The following is a 13345-nucleotide window of genomic DNA, read 5'->3' on the forward strand; positions in this document are numbered from 1 at the left end:
TATTGTTGATCTGTCTATCTGTATTTATCTGAGTGAAATACGGCACCTCTACCAGATTGTACAAAAACATATTTTTGTGGATGAATGCCACATTTATGAGTTATTTCCTTACTCATATCTTTTTTCTTTTTTTCTGTTGGATACGTTTTGTGAAGTACGCCATGCTGCACTATCTTGAAACCAGCTGTGCATTGCAATACTCCTACTACCATACTATTTAGTACACCAGAAAAAGATTTAGTATGTCCCAATACATAGTATGTCCAATGCAGAACGCCAACAATACCAGGATGTCCTAATGCATCCGGTCGCATTTTGCAGCCTGCAAGCCAGCATGCTTTTCTGGCTATTCTGACCCACAAACCTCTGAGCATAGAGTCAAAGTTCAAGGTGTTGTGTTATGAAAAAGTAGTATGTCCCAATTGTATGCATACTGCATTCAACAGTACGTACTTTGTAAGGGCATCTGCAGTACGTACTACAAGTAAACAAAGAAAGTATGTGATTTGGAACGTAGCACAGGTCTCCAAAAATATACCGAAAGGTAAATGCTCTCCAGAAAATATTTTTTAATGAACAAAACAAATTAGCTCTTCAGAAATTATTTTACAAAAGGGATGTGCTATAAAAGACAGAGATGCTAATAGAAAATAATATAAATCTAACTGAAATCTGTTTTATTAATCACAGAAGGAATCTCACATTAACTACAGAGAAACAAACAAATACAAAAGTTGCACTTATGTGTGTTTGTACATGAGGTAACTTCCTCTAGTGTGTATTTAAAGGCACAATGAAGGAACTAAACTTGCATACAAAATGAATTTTGAGCAGAAGTTAATATCCCTGATGAATATTTACAGGGTTATGATGTATTTCTCCTTTTATGACTTGTTTTTATAATAAAGATAACTGAAAGGTAAGAGTGCTGAGGGATAGGTTGGAGAAATTATATTTCCTCAGGTTCATGGTGATGGGAATTAACTGAACACTTATGTGACTGAACAGTTCGTGATTAATACTTTTCAAATAGAACGTGTGGGTAAGTACGAGGCAGCACATGTGGTGAGGGATGCAAAAGCTACAGGTAACCACAGTGGCTCCACTGAATGATAGCGTTGATGGGAAGCGTGAGAGTGATGTCGCAGTCGATCATGTTCATTTAATTGTGGGAAGCCAAAAGTGTGATCATGATTAATATTTGATTAATTGTGCAGCCCACTAGATATCTTAAAATATATATATATATAAATATACCAAGATGATGGCAAAAAAACAAAGTAGCAAGTGCTAAAAAAAAGATGACGGCCAAAAACCAAGATGAAGGCCAAAAACCAAGAGAGCAACGGCCAAAAATCAAAATAGCAAGTGCCAAAAACCAAGATTGCGACGGCCAAAACGGAAGTCCACAAACCAATGGGTGACGACACGGTGACTACGTCCACTTTATTAGAAGTAGACCAGTAAATCAACAGTAACAACTGATATCAGCTTATTGCAGATATATATGGTATCTGTGTTTGGGCGTGAATAGATAGAGACAAAAAGAGCTGAGAGGATGTTTTGTAACACATTCCTGATGTGCCTTTTTACAGAAGAAATAAATAGAGTACTATTTAGAGTACTATATGTAAGGGAATCAGAATACTTTAAAAGCAACGGTGCATTTTAATGATACCAGCAGTCTTTAAAAACAGTGACTGGTATCTGGACGTGCCAGATGTAGAGGTGAAAAACGTAGAAGGTCCACACACTGTAGCTCCCTTAAAGTGCAATTTATTGGCACATCTTCGTAAGTGACATTTTGAGCACAAGGTCTTCTTCAGACTAAATAAATAATAATATTAACTCATATATACATATGAGTAAACAACAATCTATACAAAAATTCATATACACATTTATAATATAGGCAAGTAACTCTCAAAACAAGAATAACATCAAGCCACTGGCTGTCATACTTTCTATATGGCTAGAGTGGAATAGAGGCGTCTATATAAAACTAAGATGTACCTCAAAACATATATATGAGTAGGAATCTATACATTTGATCCCATGAATATAAAATGAGAGAAGGAACAACTATATTTGGAGTAAGTGTCCACATAAATAATTAGCATGGTTAGCACAAGAATCACTATATCACTTCCAGATGCAGAGAGGTGACCATAAATGGAAAATGTGGCGACAAATACAGTTGTGCAAATCACAACTGTGGAGGAAGTCATGGTGCTTGGTTCTTGGGAATGCAAGATTGAGACGATAAAAGGAAAAAAAAATCTCTGTTGAGAGTCAATTTGGCTGTTAAGAACAGAGGAAGGGCCGACATTGATAGCATCAGTAGACTATGTACTCGACTGGTTTGTTGTGATTGTTAGACTACAATAGACTGCTGCTGCAAACAGACAGGAAAGTTCACTGAGGATGTAGGCTGGGTAAGTCACATGTCTAGAAATCAAACCTGGCTTAAATGTGGTATGATGATGATTGTGTGAAAAGATAATAGTGTTTAGAGGTCACGCCTTGGAGAAAAAAAAGTTTTTCTTTAAGCAGCACCATTGATGAAATAAATAGTCCTGCGGTATATTATTTGATACCATATCATCATGTCAGTCTAAATGAATGATTAAAGCATCAATTTTAATGGTAATAGCAATTGGATTATTTACCCAAAATAAAATCTACAGAGCACTTAATTTACATGTTGTGCTACTACATTCCTGCTAATTAGCAAATTGTTGCATTAAAATAAGACTTAAAATAAGGTTCTTCTTCACCTGAATTCAGCGCGTTTTCGTTTCGCAGAGTTTTCTATGAGTGGAGCGCGCATTTTAAACGTCAATATTGCAGTTGATCATGATCATTTAATTGCGCGAAGCCAAAATCCCTTTTGGTCGTCATCTTGGCGAAGGCCAAAAACCAAGATGGTGCGACCGAAAACAAGATGACGGCCAAAAACCAAGAAAGTGACGGCCAAAAAGCAAGATGGCAACGGCCAAAAACCAAGATGGCAATGGCCAAAAACCAAGATTGCAACAGCCAAAAACCAAGACGACGACCAAAAACCAAGATGGCGACAGCTAAAACGGCAGTCCACAAACCAATGGATGATGTCAATGGGCTTATTGCAGATATATATCGTATCTGTGTTTATAGTAACAAGAAATTGCAGCACAGAAATGTCGAACTATATGTTTGAGATGATTTAGAAACTATGTTGATATTGTGTGTATACATATGCCTGACAACTTTAACGCCATATTATTAGCAGTGGTGGACTGTAACTAAGTTTATTTACTCAAGTACTGCCATTTTGACATACTTATACTTTATATTATTTTTTCTCTCTATTTTCTAGACGTCTCTTGGGTGAACGCGCTCGCAGGAAGCTCGGGCTTTTATTTTGAAAGTGTTAATCTCCCGTGGGTTGTGTGTGTGGCTTAATGATGTTTGACGCTCACTCTGAGAGAGGAGGAGGAAGTCTGTTAAAGACACATTATCATTACAGTCATGTTCTGAGCGGCTGCTCGTCGTGTTTCTAATAACTCTAATGTTTAGCAGCCATGAGGTGAATGATAAACACTCATCATAGGATCTAAACAGCGAGAAAGAAAAGGTAAAAGTTAACTTATTATTCTGCTTTTCTAGCGGGGAAGTTTAGTTACCTGAGGGGGGTCTTTCTTTGAGGTGGGGCTGCTCAGGTGAGCTCCTTCCTGTCTGGACACATTTCCTCAGGTGAGAACTATCGGTGACCTCTATTTGATTTGTTAACTAGTTCTTGTTACCTCGTGGTAGTTTTTAAATTGTACATCTGTGTGTGGAAAGATTGTCAAACTCTTAATCAAACAAAACTAAACTAATCTTAGTCACCTGTCTAGTAAAAGTTGCCACTGTGAAGTTTGATATCAAGTTTTAAAAATTGTTCTTCAATGTGTGTTACATGCCGAATTAAAGATAAACCCCCATCCACTCACTCAAAGTTTTGAGATGCAATATTATTATCATTTATTTTTGTTATACAGGCAGGATAATATTAATTGCAAGGTTTTTTAAATGGGGCTTTGTAAGCAATGCGTCTCTAGTGAGACACAGCCAGATGTTGCCACTGTGAAGTTTGATGTCAATGTTTAAACCTTGTTCTTCAAAGTGTGTTACATGCCGAATTAAAGATAAACCCCCCCATACACTCCATTAAAGTTTTGAGATGCAATATTATTATCATGTATCTTTTCCTACAGGGAGGATAATATTAATTCTAAGGTTCTTAAATGGGGCTTTGCGTGGATAGATGGGCTATGTGGCTGTGTCTCTAGTGAGACACACAGCCAGATGTTGCCACTGTGAAGTTTGATATCAAGTTTTAAAACTTTGCTCTTCAATGTGTGTTAAATGCCGGATTAAAGATAAACCCCCATTGACTCACTTAAAGTTTTGAGATGAAATATTATTATCATTTATCTTTTCCTACAGGCAGGATAATATTAATTTCAAGGTTTTTTAAATGGGGCTTTGCTATGTGGCTGTCTCTAGGGAGACACACAGCAAGAAGTTGCCACTGTGAAGTTTGATATCAAGTTTTAAAACTTGTTCTGCAATGTGTGATACATGCCGGATTAAAGATAAACCCCCATTGACTAACTTAAAGTTTTGAGATGAAATATTATCATTTATCTTTTCCTACAGGCAGGATAATGTTATTTACAAGGTTTTTTAAGTGGGGCTTTGCGTGGGTAGGTAGATAGATGGGCTTTTTCAGGTGATGTCTACAGGGCCAATATTTGGAGAATTAACTAGGCCAAATAAAGTTTCACTAACTCTGGATGCAGATTGAAACCTATTTGAGGTTATGACCTACTTAAAAGGGGTATTTCCCCCACAGAAATTCTAGCATGTTATTGACCCACAGGTCTTGTTTATGTTTTCACAGCATACAAACAACCCTAACCACTATCTGACATCCACTAGAAGGGTAGATTTCTCACAGAAAGCATGTGTTATTTTATTCTTTCATGAGTTTCTTTTCTGCAGTAAGCTATAGTTGTGCTTCATACATCAAAGTGTAGAAACCACAAACTGTGAAAGAGTTTCAGGAAATAGCTTCTAGTCTAGTCAAGACAGGACTGTGATGCAGTTGCTCAACGGCCTGCAGACTGTGAGAAAAAGAAAACCTAAAATGCACAAATATGACTGCTACCATGTCAGTTTTTTTTTTACATATGATTATCTGGTATTTGCAATTCTTAGAGAGGTAATTTCAAAATTGGAACAGTTTGTTCATCTTTAAATCTCTAAAATTAGAGGATCCATTCTACAAAAGTGCTTCATGTTTAACAACAGATTAACCCAGTATCATCTTAAAGGGGACATATCGTGCTCATTTTCAGGTTCATACTTGTTTTTTGTGTTTCTACTAGAACATGTTCACATGCTTTAATGTTTAAAAAAAACTTTATTTTCCTCATAGCGTCTGCCTGAATATGCCTGTATTTACCCGCTGTCTGAAACGCTCTGTTTTAGTGCATTTCAATGGAATTGCAACAGAATTGCGTTGCCTGGCAACAGTTTGGGTTCATGTTTACTTTCTGTCAGCTGATGTCATTCACATACACTGCAACGGGAAATAAACTGGGACCCATTTAGAATATTTACGTTTAAAACTGTGAAATGGTCTAAATATTGTAGATTTCTGACATCACAAATGGACAGAAATCCTGATGGCTTGTTTCGAAAGCTCAGTTTCTGAATACGGGCTGTGTGTATTTCTCCGTGGATTAAGCGTTTCGATACTTTCACAGTATTTATATATCACTTAAACCTGCTTAATAATATAAAAGCCATGAAAATGTCAGTTTTTACAATATGGGACCTTTAAAATGCTACCATTCGTTATCAGACATTTTGTAAAATCTGTGTCTGTGTTTATTCACAGTGTTTTGGTGACCTCATTTGGGAATGAAAGTAGAAATACAGTAGATGACGTGCGTAGTTTTCTTGCAGTCATCAGTACATGTGTCAGCCTGCTCCTGGCAGTACATATAATGACAATGATTGAGGCTTTCTGCATGCAGAGTCCCATCATGTTCCCAGTCCATAGCCTACTTATTTGTGGCGGTACAACCCCAAATGTGTATTTTTCCATTTCATGTTTCAGTATCATATCATATAGAGCATTTCATCAGTTCATAGCTCTTTTATAGAGTCCTCTCTACTTTGCAGTGGTCACTGTTCAGGCTCAGTCATCTTTCTTTCACTTGTATTACATAAGTACATACATTTGTTATCAGTAGAATCAACAGTCTTTTAAGGATTGCGTGTTATGATTAGATGCATGTCATAATATATTACGACGGAGTATTTGGGCCACATTGAGGGGAAAAAAAGAAATCTGAGATTTTGAGAATAAAGTCATAACTTTACGAGAAAAAAAGTCGTATTATGAGAATAAAGTGATAATATTATAAAGTAGTAATTTTACGTGTTATTTTAGAGGGGAAATAGAGCAGCGTGCCACCTGTGTGAAAATGAGGAACGTGGAGCATCTTGTGAAGTTATACTTTAGTTTAGGTTTCACAAATAACAAAATACTTAATCTTTTGGCACATCAGCACCACATTATCAGGTATCACATATCGGGTACATTATCAAGTATCAGGATCTTGAAAAGATTGTGCAAGAACCTGCATTTATTCCGAAGAAAGAACCACACGGACCTGATGGGGAAACTGACTCTTTTGTGGAGGAGGAAATTACTTTTTTTCTTGTAAAGTTATGACTTTATTCTCATAACATTACAAACTTTTTTTCTCATAAAGTTGACTTTATCCTCATAATATTACAGCTTTTTTTCTTGTAAAGTTATGACTTTATTCTCGTAATATTACGACCTTTTTTCTCGTCATGATTTTTTTCTCGTAAAGTTATGACTTTATTATCATTAAATTATGACTTTTTTATCGTAATATTATCACTTTATTCTCGAAATCTCCGATTAATTTTTTTTCCCCCTAATACTCCGTCGTAATATATCATTTTATTAAATAGAATTATAGACTCTTATATAACATTATTTTGTATATATTACAAATACTGACTGGTTTGTTTGTTCGCTTCTGTCCAACATACTCCCACTGCCACTTTCTATGATTAACAAGTGCTATTTACTTACTTATTTTTTTACTTATTACTTCAGAGCACTAGTCTTGGTCATTTTATGTTTTATTTTTCCATTTTTTTCCATTCATTATCGTGTTCGCTTTACAGGCGTGTTTGTTTAACGCTGTGACCTTTGACCTCTGAACTATTGGTTGCTTGTTCATCGTAATCTCGGAGACCAATCTTGTTTTTTCTGGCCACCTCGCTGAATTTCTCTTTACGTAAGCGAGTCAGATAAATGACTGAAATGATGTGATGTGATGTTAGTGAGACGGGTTTCTGGACAAGGTTGTCTGCAGAAAGGATGGATGCTTCGGCAGTGTCACCTTGAACTTGGCTGGCTTTGCGTTCCGGCCTTCATGTGTCCTCCACAGATTGGGCTTGCAGTAGTGAATCAAGGCTGGTCAGAACATATCTGGCCAGCTGTGGAGTCTGTGCATTCAAATTGTGTCTGTTTAGCTCAGGTTAAGTCTGGCTGACCCTCTCAGCTCTGCGGCCATCTGGTTGTATATCTCAGTTACATGATTAGACCAGTGCCATGTTTATCAGCAATGGACTGTTAATGATTTCAGGACCACACCTACGGTACACAATTTAAGCTTTGCTCATTTTGTAGTCAAATTAATGGTTCAGTGTCACTGTACAGTAGTACTGTACACGTAGTTATTGTGGTCATTTTGTGCTCCCATGATGCTCTCTGTTAATCCCTCTGGATGGTGTAATAGTTCACAAATGGGCTGTTAACCCTCTGAGACCCACAATAGACCCATTTTTGTCTTTTTTAGGGGGTACAGGGGGTCTTTAATGGAAGATAACAAGTCAACAGTAGCTGTCACATAGAAGTGGAGTACATCATCTGAAAGCTGGGAACCTGAAGATTAATTTGAGCTGCAGCTCAGCACTGTGAGTCAAGTTGTTCTAGTCATAAATCAGATATAAACATAAATTAATTAATTAAAATATATTGAGTGTATAAAGGTTTAGAACATTATGATGAATGTATATGATGTCCATTCCCATGCTCACTTGTGTCTCATAAGGTTGATACCATTTGTTACACAGATTTGGTGCAAAATTGAACTGTTTTTTACCGCTCGAGAATTGATAAAAATTATCAATAATCCCTCCAAAGTACCACATTAATACATGGAGGAACATGAGGAACACCATACAAAAAGCCATGCTGTGTTTTGGTGTCAAAAACTTTTTACATTTTGAGATTTCTGCGAGAATTGCATTTTTCGGCGATTGGATGGCGAACCCTTCTGTTGTGTAAACTGCTCAGAAACCCCCTTATTGTCAATCTAGCTAGGAAAGCCATCCATCCTCTGAATGCTCTAGGTCTTTAGTTTGTGGCTGTAAAGTTTCATGAGGCTGTGATTATCCTAGAGGTCACCACAGGTCATTTTATACAGTGAGGTCAAGTTTAAAAAAAAAAAATCTCACTACAATGGAATGGCTACTATGAGGACTAGCATCATTACACATTAATACAGTTGGGCTCATTGGATCCACAAGAGTCTCAGCTTTACAGTGATACCTCGATTTATGTAATTCCAAGACTGTTTAGGGACCCCAGTATGCAGAAATATTCAAATGCACCATTTTAGAATAGGCAAAAATAACACATTTATACTGCATCAAAAAAACTGCATGTGATTATCATAAAGTGGGCATGTCTGTAAAGGGGAGACTCGTGGGTACCCATAAAACCCATTTTCAGTCACATATCTTGAGGTCAGAGGTCACTGGGTCATGCCGGTTTTTCCTTGCCAAAATGTAGCCGTTATTTAGCCTCCTTCCCGACAAGCTAGCATGACATGGTTGATACCAATGGATTCCTTAGGCTTTTTAGTTTCATAAGATATCTGTAGCTCTAAAACTGAATCTGCTGGAGCCTCTGAAAGACAGTAAAGTTGGTCGGGATCACCTGCGGTTAAGGTTATTGGGACTATTCAGAGATTCATTGATGTGGAGTGTCTTTGTCTGAAGACTGCAGAGGGAAGCTAAGGTCCACCTAAGCACTACAGTCTGTCAGTAACCCAAGTATGCTTGAGAATAAGTAATGTAGATGTTGGCTAGAACTGTCCATATTATTTGGCTAAAACATCTGCTAAATGCCTGTCCTGTCTTTTAACATGGTCTTTCTGGGGTCATAGACATTGACCTTTGACCTCATTTCTGTTGGTTGCTTGTAAAGTTGTTGATCCTAGAATATAAATTGTATTGTAAGATGCTCTGACATGTGTAAGTAGTGAAACACCCTACCAATGAAATGCAATGACAAGCTATTAGCCAGGTAGCCAGTAGTGCAGGTTAGCCTAACTGGTTTGACTTCTGTGACCACTAATAATGGTAGTAGGCGAAAGACATTCCAGTTTTCTGTTTTCAAACTGGAAATACAGACGGGTGCTCCCTTCAGGGCTCCCTTTTCTGGATTACCAGGTCAATACCAGGTCATTTATCATGTAAGTCAGTCATGATTTTAGTTTCGGTTATTAATAAATAGCAATAGAAGCATCATTTAAAGGATCTTGACTAATGAAGTAGGGAGTTTTAAAGTGAAAATGCTTGGAACAACAACTGTGCGCTCCAGACTTAATCACTTTAGATCTTGTCTCAATTGTCTGCTGTTTAACCTCGTCAAACTGGACTGAAGGGTTCAACAAAACGTGACTAGCGCTTTTATCAAATACAGAAAGATGTTGATTATAGTTGTTTCATCGCCAGCAAATGTTTTGGCCACTTGGGGGTAGCGGAAACAAGCTGATTACACAACATTGACATATTAAAGCCTTATAAAGTTGATATGGTGAACTTGTTTACAGCTGCTTATTTACACATCCGGCAAACACCGAGCAACATCATGTCGTATTTCTGTCCACCTGACCCAGCTATAGAGAGTTACAGAGCTCTGCAGAGGACTGTTGGCCTACATACATACCTCCCTCACTTGTGTTGTTGGATCAGGAGGTGGAGGAGGATATGGGTGAAATGATTAATCAGCCGTAATCTTTGGAAATGTAAACAAAGTTTTTGCCGACTGAAATCCAAATACACACTTCCTACTAAGAGATTGCTCTGCCAGCTACCTACAAACTCCACTGAGTTTTTCTATGATGGATGGCGTTGGCTTCTCACTCCAAATCACATTTGATTGGATACTTTTATGTAAACCCCCGAGTTCAAGACTAGTCATCAAAAATAGTTTGTTTTTCAGTAAAAGAAAAGAGAGGGATTTTAATATAAAAATACTCAAAAAATATATTTTGAGACATGGACATTGCAAAATGTATTTTTTTCATTTCGCTGTGGCCTCAAAGTTTTAGTTAAACCTGCAGTAGGCTGAATATTTTTGGCATCATTGGGCGAAATTTCCATAATAACCTTTCAGCATATTGTAATTCAAGTGTTCTGAGAGAAAACTAGACTACTGCACCTCCTCATGGCTCTGTCTTTAGGCTTTAAAAAATCTAATCTGTGATGGGAGACTTTGGCCAATCACAGGTCATTTCTGAGAGAGAGCGTTCCTATTGGCTGTTCATTCAACAGAGGTAGCTTTCAATCACTCCCAAACTCCGATAAAACGGTCAAACTAGGCAGCGCTGATCAAATATGAATCAATATTCTGTTACTGTAATGCCTGTTTCTCTCCTCAAATGTTTTCATAAACATCTTGTAGAACACTTGCTTAGCTTTAAAATGAGAAAGTTTGCTCTGGCTGGTGGGTGGTGCTTGTTATTTCCTCAACAGATCTCAACGTGGCTGCCATGTCACAAACTTTCTAATTTTACAGCTAAACAGTACACTACAAGATGTTTCTGAAAACATTTGAGGTGAAAAATAGGCATTACAGTAACAGAATATTGATTCATATTTGATCAGCGCTGCCTAGTTTGACCGTTTAATCGGAGTTTGCGAGTGATTGACAGCTACTCATAGATGACATGCTTTAGCTCGGCTCTGATTGGTTGTTTTCCTCCGGTCTGTGAAATCTTGCAGATGCCGTTAGGAGCACCGGAGGACACCGTAGGACACAGAGGGACATGATTTTTGTTGTCTTTTTTGTCTGTCTCATGCACTACTGTCAGGATACAGTGACACATAACATCATACTTGCTCCAACCTGCCGACTCCAGCTTTAACCTCAACATTTCGTAACCATTTCAACACAAGTATCTGTTGAAACACTAGTGGGCCGGTAGATCTAACAAAATTGTCTACTTGAGATAAACTATTCCTCTCAGTCAATCGTCACTTGAATAATCGACAGAGCCGCTGTCGGGACTTTCGGTGGCCATCACGCTTTTCCTCTGCCTGCTGTCCCTTTCAGTGATCCACCATCTAATCCTTGTATTTGGGTCAGGCTAGAGAATTGTGAATTCCAGGATATGAGTCATTCATTTTTACTCATTTTCTCCAAACTAGACATAGAGATAAGTGGTTGTAGACTAATTCCTGGGGAAACTACTTGAGCCCACCTCTAGCTATGACTGTTAATACTGAAAATACCTTTTGGAAATAAATCTGTCTGTGAAAACTTTGATTACCTGCTGTATTTATTAATGTTGTACTGTGTTATCGGTGTGAGATTAGGTGTTTTAAAACTTGGACTCTCATTTTCAAGCGGTATTTTCTGTCATCTCTGCGGGTTTTTGTAAACACTGATTCTTGTCTTGTCCTGCCACTTCCCGCCTGTCTTCCTCCACTTCCTCTTACCAGCTGATAACATGGCAGTTCATCGGTCAAAGTTAATGACAATACAAAGTATGAGGCCAGTAAGAGGATTATGTGGCTGCTGCTGCTTTACAAAAATCAGGTTTTGCCAGAAGCAGCTCTGCGTAGGTGCTGCTGCTGTTTATATTGCAGAGATCATTTAGAGAGATGACAGCTTAAAGCATTAATGACGCATCACAATATGCACCGGCTGCTTTGCATGCCCGCTGTTTGGTCCTTTTCATTTTAAATGGAGATTGTCTTACATAATCAGAGTGACTTTGCAGTGCATGGTGAACTGTGAATGAACGATGGATGACTCAGCTGAATACATGCACTGTTTCAGGAACAAGCCATTAAAGACATTGTAGTGTATTGGCTGCGTTCCAAAAATGCAAATGTTTTTACTAATAATCACATTAGGTAAATCTGCACAGTTTGATGCAAAGCAGTTCATCGGCATTTCATGAAAGACTTCCTCCGTCACCTTGAGCCAGAGGTGTGGATTCAAATATTTAAATTTTTACTGCTATGTATTGTTGTAATTATTTGTATCCACCTGTTTCATGGATAAAATAACAGCAATCCCAGCTGACATTGGGCAAAGGCGGGGTACAGCTTGGGCAGGTCGCCAGCCTATCACAGGGCTCCAAAATGATCATAATGAACATAAACATATCATCGTATCTTCCTTTAAATCTCTTCTTAAGACTCACTTTTATATTATGGCTTTTTCTTAACTGATGGTTCATTGTTAACACACCGTGTTAATAATAAGCCGACCACCTCACGGTACCGCCAGCTGTGAGTTGTGATATGTTTTTAAAGTCAGGCACCTTGGCGGAGGTCTGCGCTCTCCGAGTGCCATTATTATTATAATGAACGTGAACGGCGAACATGGCTATTGTTAGTACTAACAGCTGTCAAGTTAGCAGCAACAGATACTGGATTTTTTCTTTTTTTTTTTGTCAGAGCATTTGCTTTATTGATTGCTGTCGGGAAGTAATGAGAATTTCAACTAATATAACAAAAAATGTATCTAAAATCTTTACCAACCCTGCCTTTAAGACACAGGCTTACTCTGCATAATGTACACCTCAGTGTTCAACCACATCTCGTGGTTTTCTTCAGACGGTCAAAGAATATAGGATGCAGTTGAAAGATTGTATGTGGAGCTTACATTATTTACACAAAGGTCACAAATTATCTTCCATACTCAAGTGTATGAAAGCAATTTCTAATGTGTGTGAAAACAAAAACAATTAGCAGTGTTATTGTATCAATAACACATTCTCCGAGTCATGTTTGCCTCGTAGTTTCTGCATAATTACAGTACATGTTATCATTGTAACTCATGAAAACATGCTAAGCTTGTGGTTTAGGGCGTTGATATGTCATTTTGTTTTTGATTGATTGTGGGCAAGGCCATTTCTGTGTAGTGTGTATGTGTTGTGGCTACTCTCCTATTGATGGAATA

At 37.8% G+C, this 13345-nt stretch overlaps 1 protein-coding gene across 3 annotated transcripts in view; it reads left to right on the forward strand.

Moving 5' to 3' along the window:
- Positions 1-3464: 3464 nt before the first annotated feature.
- The window catches only part of mctp2b (multiple C2 domains, transmembrane 2b), a 46623-nt gene continuing 36742 nt past the window's right edge, over positions 3465-13345 (forward strand). For 2 of the 3 annotated variants that reach the window (XM_074660993.1, XM_074661005.1), the window contains exon 1: positions 3465-3735. The gene's annotated coding sequence lies outside the window, so the exon portion shown is untranslated. The remainder of the gene's footprint in view (positions 3736-13345) is intronic. The other variant, XM_074660997.1, reaches the window with a different exon arrangement.

This window comes from Sebastes fasciatus, chromosome 2 (assembly GCF_043250625.1).
Source record: "Sebastes fasciatus isolate fSebFas1 chromosome 2, fSebFas1.pri, whole genome shotgun sequence".
NCBI lineage: Eukaryota > Metazoa > Chordata > Actinopteri > Perciformes > Sebastidae > Sebastes > Sebastes fasciatus.